The sequence below is a fragment of the Triturus cristatus genome, chromosome 3_1, assembly GCF_964204655.1.
Source record: "Triturus cristatus chromosome 3_1, aTriCri1.1, whole genome shotgun sequence".
In the NCBI taxonomy this organism is placed as follows: Eukaryota; Metazoa; Chordata; class Amphibia; order Caudata; family Salamandridae; genus Triturus; species Triturus cristatus.
The window spans coordinates 118,035,982-118,054,204 of NC_140583.1; positions in this window are offsets into that span (position 1 = coordinate 118,035,982).

The following is an 18,223-nucleotide window of genomic DNA, read 5'->3' on the forward strand; positions in this document are numbered from 1 at the left end:
AAACTTATTTTCTTTTCAGGAATCCACTCTCCATAAACCTGAAACTAATCTTGAAAAAACTTGTGTAAGGCATCCATTCTCCCTAATCCTAAAAGAAAATTTTAATTAACTTGTTGAAATAATGCAATCAACCTTATTCTCAAACTACATTTAAATCAATTTTTTGAAGTAACACACTCACCTTTTTCATAAAATGAACATATTTTGTTTTCACGAATCCACTCTCCAGAAACCTAAAACAAATCTTGAAAAAACTTGTTTAAGGCATCCATTCTCCCTAATCCTAAAAGAAAATTTTAATTAACTTCTTGAAATACTAAAAAAATCTAATCCTCAAACTACATTTAAATCAATTTTTTGAAGTAACACTCTCACCTTTTTCATAAAACTAACATATATTTTTTTTCAGGAATCCACTCTCCAGAAACCTAAAACTAATCTTAAAAAACTTATTTCAAGCATTCCAATCTTCCTAATCCTACACGAACATTTTAATTAACTTGTTGAAATAATTCAATCACATTTATCCTCAAACTACGTTTAAATCAATTTTTTGAAGTAACACTCTCACCTTTTTCATAGAACAAACATATTTTTTTTTCAGGAATCCACTCTCCAGAAACCTGAAACAAATCTTGAAAAAACTTGTTTAAGGCATCCATTCTCCCTAATCCTAAAAGAAAATTTTAATTAACTTCTTGAAATACTAAAAAAAATCTTATCCTCAAACTACATTTAAATCAATTTTTTGAAGTAACACTCTCACCTTTTTCATAAAACTAACATATATTTTTTTTCAGGAATCCACTCTCCAGAAACCTAAAACTAATCTTAAAAAACTTCTTTCAGGCATCCAATCTTCCTAATCCTAAACGAAAATTTTAATTAACTTGTTGAAATTATTCAATCACATTTATCCTCAAACTACTTTTAAATCAATTTTTTCAAGTAACACTCTCACCTTTTTCATAGAACAAACATATTTTTTTTTCAGGAATCCACTCTCCAGAAACCTGAAACAAATCTTGAAAAAACTTGTTTAAGGCATCCATTCTCCCTAATCCTAAAAGAAAATTTTAATTAACTGCTTGAAATACTAAAAAAAATCTTATCCTCAAACTACATTTAAATCAATTTTTTGAAGTAACACGCTCACCTTTTTCATAAAACTAACATATATTTTTTTTCAGGAATCCACTCTCCAGAAACCTAAAACTAATCTTAAAAAACTTATTTCAAGCATTCCAATCTTCCTAATACTAAACGAAAATTTTAATTAACTTGTTGAAATATTTCAATCACATTTATCTTCAAACTACGTTTAAATAAATTTTTTGAAGTAACACTCTCACCTTTTTCATAGAACAAACATATTTTTTTTCAGGAATCCTCTCTCCAGAAACCTGAAACAAATCTTGAAAAAACTTGTTTAAGGCATCCATTCTCCCTAATCCTAAAAGAAAATTTTAATTAACTTCTTGAAATACTAAAATAAATCTTATCCTCAAACTACATTTAAATCAATTTTTTGAAGTAACACTCTCACCTTTTTCATAAAACTAAGATATATTTTTTTTCAGGAATCCACTCTCCAGAAACCTAAAACTAATCTTAAAAAACTTCTTTCAGGCATCCAATCTTCCTAATCCTAAACGAAAATTTTAATTAACTTGTTGAAATAATTCAATCACATTTATCCTCAAACTACTTTTAAATCAATTTTTTCAAGTAACACTCTCACCTTTTTCATAGAACAAACATATTTTTTTTTCAGGAATCCACTCTCCAGAAACCTGAAACAAATCTTGAAAAAACTTGTTTAAGGCATCCATTCTCCCTAATCCTAATAGAAAATTTTAATTAACTTCTTGAAATACTAAAATAAATCTTATCCTCAAACTACATTTAAATCATTTTTTTGAAGTAACACTCTCACCTTTTTCATAAAACTAACATATATTTTTTTTCAGGAATCCGCTCTCCAGAAACCTGAAACAAATCTTGAAAAAACTTGTTTAAGGCATCCATTCTCCCTAATCCTAAAAGAAAATTTGAATTAACTTCTTGAAATACTAAAATAAATCTTATCCTCAAACTACATTTAAATCAATTTTTTGAAGTAACACTCTCACCTTTTTCATAAAACTAAGATATATTTTTTTTCAGGAATCCACTCTCCAGAAACCTAAAACTAATCTTAAAAAACTTCTTTCAGGCATCCAATCTTCCTAATCCTAAACGAAAATTTTAATTAACTTGTTGAAATAATTCAATCACATTTATCCTCAAACTACTTTTAAATCAATTTTTTCAAGTAACACTCTCACCTTTTTCATAGAACAAACATTTTTTTTTTTTCAGGAATCCACTCTCCAGAAACCTGAAACAAATCTTGAAAAAACTTGTTTCAGGCATCCATTCTCCCTAATCCTAAAAGAAAATTTTAATTAACTTCTTGAAATACTAAAATAAATCTTATCCTCAAACTACATTTAAATCAATTTTTTGAAGTAACACTCTCACCTTTTTCATAAAACTAACATATATTTTTTTTCAGGAATCCGCTCTCCGGAAACCTGAAACAAATCTTGAAAAAACTTGTTTAAGGCATCCACTCTCCCTAATCCTAAAAGAAAATTTTAATTAACTTCTTGAAATACTAAAATAAATCTTATCCTCAAACTACATTTAAATCAATTTTTTGAAGTAACACTCTCACCTTTTTCATAAAACTAACATATATTTTTTTTCAGGAATCCGCTCTCCAGAAACCTGAAACAAATCTTGAAAAAACTTGTTTAAGGCATCCATTCTCCCTAATCCTAAAAGAACATTTTAATTAACTTCTTGAAATACTAAAATAAATCTTATCCTCAAACTACATTTAAATCAATTTTTGGAAGTAACACTCGCACCTTTTTCATTAAACTAACATATATTTTTTTTCAGGAATCCACTCTCCAGAAACCTAAAACTAATCTAAAAAAACTTCTTTCAGGCATCCAATCTTCCTAATCCTAAACGAAAATTTTAATTAACTTGTTGAAATAATTCAATCACATTTATCCTCAAACTACTTTTAAATCAATTTTTTGAAGTAACACACTCACCTTTTTCATAAAATGAACATATTTTGTTTTCACGAATCCACCGTCCAGAAACCTAAAACAAATCTTGAAAAAACTTGTTTAAGGCATCCATTCTCCCTAATCCTAAAAGAAAATTTTAATTAACTTCTTGAAATACTAAAAAAATCTAATCCTCAAACTACATTTAAATCAATTTTTTGAAGTAACACTCTCACCTTTTTCATAAAACTAACATATATTTTTTTTCAGGAATCCGCTTTCCAGAAACCTAAAACTAATCTTAAAAAACTTATTTCAAGCATTCCAATCTTCCTAATCCTAAACGAAAATTTTAATTAACTTGTTGAAATAATTCAATCACATTTATCCTCAAACTACGTTTAAATCAATTTTTTGAAGTAACACTCTCACCTTTTTCATAGAACAAACATATTTTTTTTTCAGGAATCCACTCTCCAGAAACCTGAAACAAATCTTGAAAAAACTTGTTGAAGGCATCCATTCTCCCTAATCCTAAAAGAAAATTTTAATTAACTTCTTGAAATACTAAAATAAATCTTATCCTCAAACTACATTCAAATCAATTTTTTGAAGTAACACTCGCACCTTTTTCATTAAACTAACATATTTTTTTTCAGGAATCCACTCTCCAGAAACCTAAAACTAATCTAAAAAAACTTCTTTCAGGCATCCAATCTTCCTAATCCTAAACGAAAATTTTAATTAACTTGTTGAAATAATTCAATCACATTTATCCTCAAACTACTTTTAAATCAATTTTTTTGAAGTAACACTCTCACCTTTTTCATAGAACAAACTTATTTTCTTTTCAGGAATCCACTCTCTATAAACCTGAAACTAATCTTGAAAAAACTTGTGTAAGGCATCCATTCTCCCTAATCCTAAAAGAAAATTTTAATTAACTTGTTGAAATAATGCAATCAACCTTATTCTCAAACTACATTTAAATCAATTTTTTGAAGTAACACACTCACCTTTTTCATAAAATGAACATATTTTGTTTTCACGAATCCACTCTCCAGAAACCTAAAACAAATCTTGAAAAAACTTGTTTAAGGCATCCATTCTCCCTAATCCTAAAAGAAAATTTTAATTAACTTCTTGAAATACTAAAAAAATCTAATCCTCAAACTACATTTAAATCAATTTTTTGAAGTAACACTCTCACCTTTTTCATAAAACTAACATATATTTTTTTTCAGGAATCCACTCTCCAGAAACCTAAAACTAATCTTAAAAAACTTATTTCAAGCATTCCAATCTTCCTAATCCTACACGAACATTTTAATTAACTTGTTGAAATAATTCAATCACATTTATCCTCAAACTACGTTTAAATCAATTTTTTGAAGTAACACTCTCACCTTTTTCATAGAACAAACATATTTTTTTTTCAGGAATCCACTCTCCAGAAACCTGAAACAAATCTTGAAAAAACTTGTTTAAGGCATCCATTCTCCCTAATCCTAAAAGAAAATTTTAATTAACTTCTTGAAATACTAAAAAAAATCTTATCCTCAAACTACATTTAAATCAATTTTTTGAAGTAACACTCTCACCTTTTTCATAAAACTAACATATATTTTTTTTCAGGAATCCACTCTCCAGAAACCTAAAACTAATCTTAAAAAACTTCTTTCAGGCATCCAATCTTCCTAATCCTAAACGAAAATTTTAATTAACTTGTTGAAATTATTCAATCACATTTATCCTCAAACTACTTTTAAATCAATTTTTTCAAGTAACACTCTCACCTTTTTCATAGAACAAACATATTTTTTTTTCAGGAATCCACTCTCCAGAAACCTGAAACAAATCTTGAAAAAACTTGTTTAAGGCATCCATTCTCCCTAATCCTAAAAGAAAATTTTAATTAACTTCTTGAAATACTAAAATAAATCTTATCCTCAAACTACATTTAAATCAATTTTTTGAAGTAACACTCTCACCTTTTTCATAAAACTAACATATATTTTTTTTCAGGAATCCGCTCTCCAGTAACCTGAAACAAATCTTGAAAAAACTTGTTTAAGGCATCCACTCTCCCTAATCCTAAAAGAAAATTTTAATTAACTTCTTGAAATACTAAAATAAATCTTATCCTCAAACTACATTTAAATCAATTTTTTGAAGTAACACTCTCACCTTTTTCATAAAACTAACATATATTTTTTTTCAGGAATCCGCTCTCCAGAAACCTGAAACAAATCTTGAAAAAACTTGTTTAAGGCATCCATTCTCCCTAATCCTAAAAGAACATTTTAATTAACTTCTTGAAATACTAAAATAAATCTTATCCTCAAACTACATTTAAATCAATTTTTGGAAGTAACACTCGCACCTTTTTCATTAAACTAACATATATTTTTTTTCAGGAATCCACTCTCCAGAAACCTAAAACTAATCTAAAAAAACTTCTTTCAGGCATCCAATCTTCCTAATCCTAAACGAAAATTTTAATTAACTTGTTGAAATAATTCAATCACATTTATCCTCAAACTACTTTTAAATCAATTTTTTGAAGTAACACTCTCACCTTTTTCATAGAACAAACGTATTTTTTTTTCAGGAATCCACTCTCCATAAACCTGAAACTAATCTTGAAAAAACTTGTGTAAGGCATCCATTCTCCCTAATCCTAAAAGAAAATTTTAATTAACTTGTTGAAATAATGCAATCAACCTTATTCTCAAACTACATTTAAATCAATTTTTTGAAGTAACACACTCACCTTTTTCATAAAATGAACATATTTTGTTTTCACGAATCCACTCTCCAGAAACCTAAAACAAATCTTGAAAAAACTTGTTTAAGGCATCCATTCTCCCTAATCCTAAAAGAAAATTTTAATTAACTTCTTGAAATACTAAAAAAATCTAATCCTCAAACTACGTTTAAATCAATTTTTTGAAGTAACACTCTCACCTTTTTCATAAAACTAACATATATTTTTTTTCAGGAATCCACTTTCCAGAAACCTAAAACTAATCTTAAAAAACTTATTTCAAGCATTCCAATCTTCCTAATCCTAAACGAAAATTTTAATTAACTTGTTGAAATAATTCAATCACATTTATCCTCAAACTACGTTTAAATCAATTTTTTGAAGTAACACTCTCACCTTTTTCATAGAACAAACATATTTTTTTTTCAGGAATCCACTCTCCAGAAACCTGAAACAAATCTTGAAAAAACTTGTTTAAGGCATCCATTCTCCCTAATCCTAAAAGAAAATTTTAATTAACTTCTTGAAATACTAAAAAAAATCTTATCCTCAAACTACATTTAAATCAATTTTTTGAAGTAACACTCTCACCTTTTTCATAAAACTAACATATAGTTTTTTTTCAGGAATCCACTCTCCAGAAACCTAAAACTAATCTTAAAAAACTTCTTTCAGGCATCCAATCTTCCTAATCCTAAACGAAAATTTTAATTAACTTGTTGAAATTATTCAATCACATTTATCCTCAAACTACTTTTAAATCAATTTTTTCAAGTAACACTCTCACCTTTTTCATAGAACAAACATATTTTTTTTTCAGGAATCCACTCTCCAGAAACCTGAAACAAATCTTGAAAAAACTTGTTTAAGGCATCCATTCTCCCTAATCCTAAAAGAAAATTTTAATTAACTGCTTGAAATACTAAAATAAATCTTATCCTCAAACTACATTTAAATCAATTTTTTGAAGTAACACTCTCACCTTTTTCATAAAACTAACATATATTTTTTTTCAGGAATCCGCTCTCCAGAAACCTGAAACAAATCTTGAAAAAACTTGTTTAAGGCATCCATTCTCCCTAATCCTAAAAGAAAATTTGAATTAACTTCTTGAAATACTAAAATAAATCTTATCCTCAAACTACATTTAAATCAATTTTTTGAAGTAACACTCTCACCTTTTTCATAAAACTAAGATATATTTTTTTTCAGGAATCCACTCTCCAGAAACCTAAAACTAATCTTAAAAAACTTCTTTCAGGCATCCAATCTTCCTAATCCTAAGCGAAAATTTTAATTAACTTGTTGAAATAATTCAATCACATTTATCCTCAAACTACTTTTAAATCAATTTTTTCAAGTAACACTCTCACCTTTTTCATAGAACAAACATTTTTTTTTTTCAGGATTCCACTCTCCAGAAACCTGAAACAAATCTTGAAAAAACTTGTTTCAGGCATCCATTCTCTCTAATCCTAAAAGAAAATTTTAATTAACTTCTTGAAATACTAAAATAAATCTTATCCTCAAAATACATTTAAATCAATTTTTTGAAGTAACACTCTCACCTTTTTCATAAAACTAACATATATTTTTTTTCAGGAATCCGCTCTCCAGAAACCTGAAACAAATCTTGAAAAAACTTGTTTAAGGCATCCACTCTCCCTAATCCTAAAAGAAAATTTTAATTAACTTCTTGAAATACTAAAATAAATCTTATCCTCAAACTACATTTAAATCAATTTTTTGAAGTAACACTCTCACCTTTTTCATAAAACTAACATATATATTTTTTCAGGAATCCGCTCTCCAGAAACCTGAAACAAATCTTGAAAAAACTTGTTTAAGGCATCCAGTCTCCCTAATCCTAAAAGAACATTTTAATTAACTTCTTGAAATACTAAAAATAAATCTTATCCTCAAACTACATTTAAATCAATTTTTGGAAGTAACACTCGCACCTTTTTCATTAAACTAACATATATTTTTTTTCAGGAATCCACTCTCCAGAAACCTAAAACTAATCTAAAAAAACTTCTTTCAGGCATCCAATCTTCCTAATCCTAAACGAAAATTTTAATTAACTTGTTGAAATAATTCAATCACATTTATCCTCAAACTACTTTTAAATCAATTTTTTGAAGTAACACTCTCACCTTTTTCATAGAACAAACGTATTTTTTTTTCAGGAATCCACTCTCCATAAACCTGAAACTAATCTTGAAAAAACTTGTGTAAGGCATCCATTCTCCCTAATCCTAAAAGAAAATTTTAATTAACTTGTTGAAATAATGCAATCAACCTTATTCTCAAACTACATTTAAATCAATTTTTTGAAGTAACACACTCACCTTTTTCATAAAATGAACATATTTTGTTTTCACGAATCCACTCTCCAGAAACCTAAAACAAATCTTGAAAAAACTTGTTTAAGGCATCCATTCTCCCTAATCCTAAAAGAAAATTTTAATTAACTTCTTGAAATACTAAAAAAATCTAATCCTCAAACTACATTTAAATCAATTTTTTGAAGTAACACTCTCACCTTTTTCATAAAACTAACATATATTTTTTTTCAGGAATCCACTCTCCAGAAACCTAAAACTAATCTTAAAAAACTTATTTCAAGCATTCCAATCTTCCTAATACTAAACGAAAATTTTAATTAACTTGTTGAAATATTTCAATTACATTTATCTTCAAACTACGTTTAAATAAATTTTTTGAAGTAACACTCTCACCTTTTTCATAGAACAAACATATTTTTTTTTCAGGAATCCTCTCTCCAGAAACCTGAAACAAATCTTGAAAAAACTTGTTTAAGGCATCCATTCTCCCTAATCCTAAAAGAAAATTTTAATTAACTTCTTGAAATACTAAAATAAATCTTATCCTCAAACTACATTTAAATCAATTTTTTGAAGTAACACTCTCACCTTTTTCATAAAACTAAGATATATTTTTTTTCAGGAATCCACTCTCCAGAAACCTAAAACTAATCTTAAAAAACTTCTTTCAGGCATCCAATCTTCCTAATCCTAAACGAAAATTTTAATTAACTTGTTGAAATAATTCAATCACATTTATCCTCAAACTACTTTTAAATCAATTTTTTCAAGTAACACTCTCACCTTTTTCATAGAACAAACATATTTTTTTTTCAGGAATCCACTCTCCAGAAACCTGAAACAAATCTTGAAAAAACTTGTTTAAGGCATCCATTCTCCCTAATCCTAATAGAAAATTTTAATTAACTTCTTGAAATACTAAAATAAATCTTATCCTCAAACTACATTTAAATCAATTTTTTGAAGTAACACTCTCACCTTTTTCATAAAACTAACATATATTTTTTTTCAGGAATCCGCTCTCCAGAAACCTGAAACAAATCTTGAAAAAACTTGTTTAAGGCATCCATTCTCCCTAATCCTAAAAGAAAATTTGAATTAACTTCTTGAAATACTAAAATAAATCTTATCCTCAAACTACATTTAAATCAATTTTTTGAAGTAACACTCTCACCTTTTTCATAAAACTAAGATATATTTTTTTTCAGGAATCCACTCTCCAGAAACCTAAAACTAATCTTAAAAAACTTCTTTCAGGCATCCAATCTTCCTAATCCTAAACGAAAATTTTTATTAACTTGTTGAAATAATTCAATCACATTTATCCTCAAACTACGTTTAAATCAATTTTTTGAAGTAACACTCTCACCTTTTTCATAGAACAAACATATTTTTTTTTCAGGAATCCACTCTCCAGAAACCTGAAACAAATCTTGAAAAAACTTGTTTAAGGCATCCATTCTCCCTAATCCTAAAAGAAAATTTTAATTAACTTCTTGAAATACTAAAAAAATCTAACCCTCAAACTACGTTTAAATCAATTTTTTGAAGTAACACTCTCACCTTTTTCATAAAACTAACATATATTTTTTTTCAGGAATCCACTTTCCAGAAACCTAAAACTAATCTTAAAAAACTTATTTCAAGCATTCCAATCTTCCTAATCCTAAACGAAAATTTTAATTAACTTGTTGAAATAATTCAATCACATTTATCCTCAAACTACGTTTAAATCAATTTTTTGAAGTAACACTCTCACCTTTTTCATAGAACAAACATATTTTTTTTTCAGGAATCCACTCTCCAGAAACCTGAAACAAATCTTGAAAAAACTTGTTTAAGGCATCCATTCTCCCTAATCCTAAAAGAAAATTTTAATTAACTTCTTGAAATACTAAAAAAAATCTTATCCTCAAACTACATTTAAATCAATTTTTTGAAGTAACACTCTCACCTTTTTCATAAAACTAACATATAGTTTTTTTTCAGGAATCCACTCTCCAGAAACCTAAAACTAATCTTAAAAAACTTCTTTCAGGCATCCAATCTTCCTAATCCTAAACGAAAATTTTAATTAACTTGTTGAAATTATTCAATCACATTTATCCTCAAACTACTTTTAAATCAATTTTTTCAAGTAACACTCTCACCTTTTTCATAGAACAAACATATTTTTTTTTCAGGAATCCACTCTCCAGAAACCTGAAACAAATCTTGAAAAAACTTGTTTAAGGCATCCATTCTCCCTAATCCTAAAAGAAAATTTTAATTAACTGCTTGAAATACTAAAATAAATCTTATCCTCAAACTACATTTAAATCAATTTTTTGAAGTAACACTCTCACCTTTTTCATAAAACTAACATATATTTTTTTTCAGGAATCCGCTCTCCAGAAACCTGAAACAAATCTTGAAAAAACTTGTTTAAGGCATCCATTCTCCCTAATCCTAAAAGAAAATTTGAATTAACTTCTTGAACTACTAAAATAAATCTTATCCTCAAACTACATTTAAATCAATTTTTTGAAGTAACACTCTCACCTTTTTCATAAAACTAACATATATTTTTTTTCAGGAATCCGCTCTCCAGAAACCTGAAACAAATCTTGAAAAAACTTGTTTAAGGCATCCATTCTCCCTAATCCTAAAAGAAAATTTGAATTAACTTCTTGAAATACTAAAATAAATCTTATCCTCAAACTACATTTAAATCAATTTTTTGAAGTAACACTCTCACCTTTTTCATAAAACTAAGATATATTTTTTTTCAGGAATCCACTCTCCAGAAACCTAAAACTAATCTTAAAAAACTTCTTTCAGGCATCCAATCTTCCTAATCCTAAACGAAAATTTTTATTAACTTGTTGAAATAATTCAATCACATTTATCCTCAAACTACGTTTAAATCAATTTTTTGAAGTAACACTCTCACCTTTTTCATAGAACAAACATATTTTTTTTTCAGGAATCCACTCTCCAGAAACCTGAAACAAATCTTGAAAAAACTTGTTTAAGGCATCCATTCTCCCTAATCCTAAAAGAAAATTTTAATTAACTTCTTGAAATACTAAAAAAATCTAACCCTCAAACTACGTTTAAATCAATTTTTTGAAGTAACACTCTCACCTTTTTCATAAAACTAACATATATTTTTTTTCAGGAATCCACTTTCCAGAAACCTAAAACTAATCTTAAAAAACTTATTTCAAGCATTCCAATCTTCCTAATCCTAAACGAAAATTTTAATTAACTTGTTGAAATAATTCAATCACATTTATCCTCAAACTACGTTTAAATCAATTTTTTGAAGTAACACTCTCACCTTTTTCATAGAACAAACATATTTATTTTCAGGAATCCACTCTCCAGAAACCTGAAACAAATCTTGAAAAAACTTGTTTAAGGCATCCATTCTCCCTAATCCTAAAAGAAAATTTTAATTAACTTCTTGAAATACTAAAAAAAATCTTATCCTCAAACTACATTTAAATCAATTTTTTGAAGTAACACTCTCACCTTTTTCATAAAACTAACATATAGTTTTTTTTCAGGAATCCACTCTCCAGAAACCTAAAACTAATCTTAAAAAACTTCTTTCAGGCATCCAATCTTCCTAATCCTAAACGAAAATTTTAATTAACTTGTTGAAATTATTCAATCACATTTATCCTCAAACTACTTTTAAATCAATTTTTTCAAGTAACACTCTCACCTTTTTCATAGAACAAACATATTTTTTTTTCAGGAATCCACTCTCCAGAAACCTGAAACAAATCTTGAAAAAACTTGTTTAAGGCATCCATTCTCCCTAATCCTAAAAGAAAATTTTAATTAACTGCTTGAAATACTAAAATAAATCTTATCCTCAAACTACATTTAAATCAATTTTTTGAAGTAACACTCTCACCTTTTTCATAAAACTAACATATATTTTTTTTCAGGAATCCGCTCTCCAGAAACCTGAAACAAATCTTGAAAAAACTTGTTTAAGGCATCCATTCTCCCTAATCCTAAAAGAAAATTTGAATTAACTTCTTGAAATACTAAAATAAATCTTATCCTCAAACTACATTTAAATCAATTTTTTGAAGTAACACTCTCACCTTTTTCATAAAACTAAGATATATTTTTTTTCAGGAATCCACTCTCCAGAAACCTAAAACTAATCTTAAAAAACTTCTTTCAGGCATCCAATCTTCCTAATCCTAAGCGAAAATTTTAATTAACTTGTTGAAATAATTCAATCACATTTATCCTCAAACTACTTTTAAATCAATTTTTTCAAGTAACACTCTCACCTTTTTCATAGAACAAACATTTTTTTTTTCAGGATTCCACTCTCCAGAAACCTGAAACAAATCTTGAAAAAACTTGTTTCAGGCATCCATTCTCTCTAATCCTAAAAGAAAATTTTAATTAACTTCTTGAAATACTAAAATAAATCTTATCCTCAAACTACATTTAAATCAATTTTTTGAAGTAACACTCTCACCTTTTTCATAAAACTAACATATATTTTTTTTCAGGAATCCGCTCTCCAGAAACCTGAAACAAATCTTGAAAAAACTTGTTTAAGGCATCCACTCTCCCTAATCCTAAAAGAAAATTTTAATTAACTTCTTGAAATACTAAAATAAATCTTATCCTCAAACTACATTTAAATCAATTTTTTGAAGTAACACTCTCACCTTTTTCATAAAACTAACATATATATTTTTTCAGGAATCCGCTCTCCAGAAACCTGAAACAAATCTTGAAAAAACTTGTTTAAGGCATCCATTCTCCCTAATCCTAAAAGAACATTTTAATTAACTTCTTGAAATACTAAAAATAAATCTTATCCTCAAACTACATTTAAATCAATTTTTGGAAGTAACACTCGCACCTTTTTCATTAAACTAACATATATTTTTTTTCAGGAATCCACTCTCCAGAAACCTAAAACTAATCTAAAAAAACTTCTTTCAGGCATCCAATCTTCCTAATCCTAAACGAAAATTTTAATTAACTTGTTGAAATAATTCAATCACATTTATCCTCAAACTACTTTTAAATCAATTTTTTGAAGTAACACTCTCACCTTTTTCATAGAACAAACGTATTTTTTTTTCAGGAATCCACTCTCCATAAACCTGAAACTAATCTTGAAAAAACTTGTGTAAGGCATCCATTCTCCCTAATCCTAAAAGAAAATTTTAATTAACTTGTTGAAATAATGCAATCAACCTTATTCTCAAACTACATTTAAATCAATTTTTTGAAGTAACACACTCACCTTTTTCATAAAATGAACATATTTTGTTTTCACGAATCCACTCTCCAGAAACCTAAAACAAATCTTGAAAAAACTTGTTTAAGGCATCCATTCTCCCTAATCCTAAAAGAAAATTTTAATTAACTTCTTGAAATACTAAAAAAATCTAATCCTCAAACTACATTTAAATCAATTTTTTGAAGTAACACTCTCACCTTTTTCATAAAACTAACATATATTTTTTTTCAGGAATCCACTCTCCAGAAACCTAAAACTAATCTTAAAAAACTTATTTCAAGCATTCCAATCTTCCTAATACTAAACGAAAATTTTAATTAACTTGTTGAAATATTTCAATCACATTTATCTTCAAACTACGTTTAAATAAATTTTTTGAAGTAACACTCTCACCTTTTTCATAGAACAAACATATTTTTTTTTCAGGAATCCTCTCTCCAGAAACCTGAAACAAATCTTGAAAAAACTTGTTTAAGGCATCCATTCTCCCTAATCCTAAAAGAAAATTTTAATTAACTTCTTGAAATACTAAAATAAATCTTATCCTCAAACTACATTTAAATCAATTTTTTGAAGTAACACTCTCACCTTTTTCATAAAACTAAGATATATTTTTTTTCAGGAATCCACTCTCCAGAAACCTAAAACTAATCTTAAAAAACTTCTTTCAGGCATCCAATCTTCCTAATCCTAAACGAAAATTTTAATTAACTTGTTGAAATAATTCAATCACATTTATCCTCAAACTACTTTTAAATCAATTTTTTCAAGTAACACTCTCACCTTTTTCATAGAACAAACATATTTTTTTTTTCAGGAATCCACTCTCCAGAAACCTGAAACAAATCTTGAAAAAACTTGTTTAAGGCATCCATTCTCCCTAATCCTAATAGAAAATTTTAATTAACTTCTTGAAATACTAAAATAAATCTTATCCTCAAACTACATTTAAATCAATTTTTTGAAGTAACACTCTCACCTTTTTCATAAAACTAACATATATTTTTTTTCAGGAATCCGCTCTCCAGAAACCTGAAACAAATCTTGAAAAAACTTGTTTAAGGCATCCATTCTCCCTAATCCTAAAAGAAAATTTGAATTAACTTCTTGAAATACTAAAATAAATCTTATCCTCAAACTACATTTAAATCAATTTTTTGAAGTAACACTCTCACCTTTTTCATAAAACTAAGATATATTTTTTTTCAGGAATCCACTCTCCAGAAACCTAAAACTAATCTTAAAAAACTTCTTTCAGGCATCCAATCTTCCTAATCCTAAACGAAAATTTTTATTAACTTGTTGAAATAATTCAATCACATTTATCCTCAAACTACGTTTAAATCAATTTTTTGAAGTAACACTCTCACCTTTTTCATAGAACAAACATATTTTTTTTCAGGAATCCACTCTCCAGAAACCTGAAACAAATCTTGAAAAAACTTGTTTAAGGCATCCATTCTCCCTAATCCTAAAAGAAAATTTTAATTAACTTCTTGAAATACTAAAAAAATCTAATCCTCAAACTACGTTTAAATCAATTTTTTGAAGTAACACTCTCACCTTTTTCATAAAACTAACATATATTTTTTTTCAGGAATCCGCTTTCCAGAAACCTAAAACTAATCTTAAAAAACTTATTTCAAGCATTCCAATCTTCCTAATCCTAAACGAAAATTTTAATTAACTTGTTGAAATAATTCAATCACATTTATCCTCAAACTACGTTTAAATCAATTTTTTGAAGTAACACTCTCACCTTTTTCATAGAACAAACATATTTTTTTTTCAGGAATCCACTCTCCAGAAACCTGAAACAAATCTTGAAAAAACTTGTTTAAGGCATCCATTCTCCCTAATCCTAAAAGAAAATTTTAATTAACTTCTTGAAATACTAAAAAAAGTCTTATCCTCAAACTACATTTAAATCAATTTTTTGAAGTAACACTCTCACCTTTTTCATAAAACTAACATATAGTTTTTTTTCAGGAATCCACTCTCCAGAAACCTAAAACTAATCTTAAAAAACTTCTTTCAGGCATCCAATCTTCCTAATCCTAAACGAAAATTTTAATTAACTTGTTGAAATTATTCAATCACATTTATCCTCAAACTACTTTTAAATCAATTTTTTCAAGTAACACTCTCACCTTTTTCATAGAACAAACATATTTTTTTTTCAGGAATCCACTCTCCAGAAACCTGAAACAAATCTTGAAAAAACTTGTTTAAGGCATCCATTCTCCCTAATCCTAAAAGAAAATTTTAATTAACTGCTTGAAATACTAAAATAAATCTTATCCTCAAACTACATTTAAATCAATTTTTTGAAGTAACACTCTCACCTTTTTCATAAAACTAACATATAGTTTTTTTTCAGGAATCCGCTCTCCAGAAACCTGAAACAAATCTTGAAAAAACTTGTTTAAGGCATCCATTCTCCCTAATCCTAAAAGAAAATTTGAATTAACTTCTTGAAATACTAAAATAAATCTTATCCTCAAACTACATTTAAATCAATTTTTTGAAGTAACACTCTCACCTTTTTCATAAAACTAACATATATTTTTTTTCAGGAATCCACTCTCCATAAAATTGAAACAAATATTGAAAAAACGTGTTTAAGGCATCCATTCTCCCTAATCCTAAAAGAAAATTTTAATTAACTTCTTGAAATACTAAAATAAATCTTATCCTCAAACTACATTTAAATCAATTTTTTGAAGTAACACTCTCACCTTTTTCATAAAACTAAGATATATTTTTTTTCAGGAATCCATTCTCCAGAAACCTAAAACTAATCTTAAAAATCTTCTTTCAGGCATCCAATCTTCCTAATCCTAAATGAAAATTTTAATTAACTTGTTGAAATAATTCAATCACATTTATCCTCAAACTACTTTTAAATCAATTTTTTCAAGTAACACTCTCACCTTTTTCATAGAACAAACATATTTTTTTTTCAGGAATCCACTCTCCAGAAACCTGAAACAAATCTTGAAAAAACTTGTTTAAGGCATCCATTCTCCCTAATCCTAAAAGAAAATTTTAATTAACTTCTGGAAATACTAAAATAAATCTTATCCTCAAACTACATTTAAATCAATTTTTTGAAGTAACACTCTCACCTTTTTCATAAAACTAACATATATTTTTTTTCAGGAATCCGCTCTCTAGAAACCTGAAACAAATCTTGAAAAAACTTGTTTAAGGCATCCATTCTCCCTAATCCTAAAAGAACATTTTAATTAACTTCTTGAAATACTAAAATAAATCTTATCCTCAAACTACATTTAAATCAATTTTTTGAAGTAACACTCGCACCTTTTTCATTAAACTAACATATTTTTTTTCAGGAATCCACTCTCCAGAAACCTAAAACTAATCTAAAAAAACTTCTTTCAGGCATCCAATCTTCCTAATCCTAAACGAAAATTTTAATTAACTTGTTGAAATAATTCAATCACATTTATCCTCAAACTACTTTTAAATCAATTTTTTTGAAGTAACACTCTCACCTTTTTCATAGAACAAACTTATTTTCTTTTCAGGAATCCACTCTCTATAAACCTGAAACTAATCTTGAAAAAACTTGTGTAAGGCATCCATTCTCCCTAATCCTAAAAGAAAATTTTAATTAACTTGTTGAAATAATGCAATCAACCTTATTCTCAAACTACATTTAAATCAATTTTTTGAAGTAACACACTCACCTTTTTCATAAAATGAACATATTTTGTTTTCACGAATCCACTCTCCAGAAACCTAAAACAAATCTTGAAAAAACTTGTTTAAGGCATCCATTCTCCCTAATCCTAAAAGAAAATTTTAATTAACTTCTTGAAATACTAAAAAAATCTAATCCTCAAACTACATTTAAATCAATTTTTTGAAGTAACACTCTCACCTTTTTCATAAAACTAACATATATTTTTTTTCAGGAATCCACTCTCCAGAAACCTAAAACTAATCTTAAAAAACTTATTTCAAGCATTCCAATCTTCCTAATCCTACACGAACATTTTAATTAACTTGTTGAAATAATTCAATCACATTTATCCTCAAACTACGTTTAAATCAATTTTTTGAAGTAACACTCTCACCTTTTTCATAGAACAAACATATTTTTTTTTCAGGAATCCACTCTCCAGAAACCTGAAACAAATCTTGAAAAAACTTGTTTAAGGCATCCATTCTCCCTAATCCTAAAAGAAAATTTTAATTAACTTCTTGAAATACTAAAAAAAATCTTATCCTCAAACTACATTTAAATCAATTTTTTGAAGTAACACTCTCACCTTTTTCATAAAACTAACATATATTTTTTTTCAGGAATCCACTCTCCAGAAACCTAAAACTAATCTTAAAAAACTTCTTTCAGGCATCCAATCTTCCTAATCCTAAACGAAAATTTTAATTAACTTGTTGAAATTATTCAATCACATTTATCCTCAAACTACTTTTAAATCAATTTTTTCAAGTAACACTCTCACCTTTTTCATAGAACAAACATATTTTTTTTTCAGGAATCCACTCTCCAGAAACCTGAAACAAATCTTGAAAAAACTTGTTTAAGCCATCCATTCTCCCTAATCCTAAAAGAAAATTTTAATTAACTTCTTGAAATACTAAAATAAATCTTATCCTCAAACTACATTTAAATCAATTTTTTGAAGTAACACTCTCACCTTTTTCATAAAACTAACATATATTTTTTTTCAGGAATCCGCTCTCCAGTAACCTGAAACAAATCTTGAAAAAACTTGTT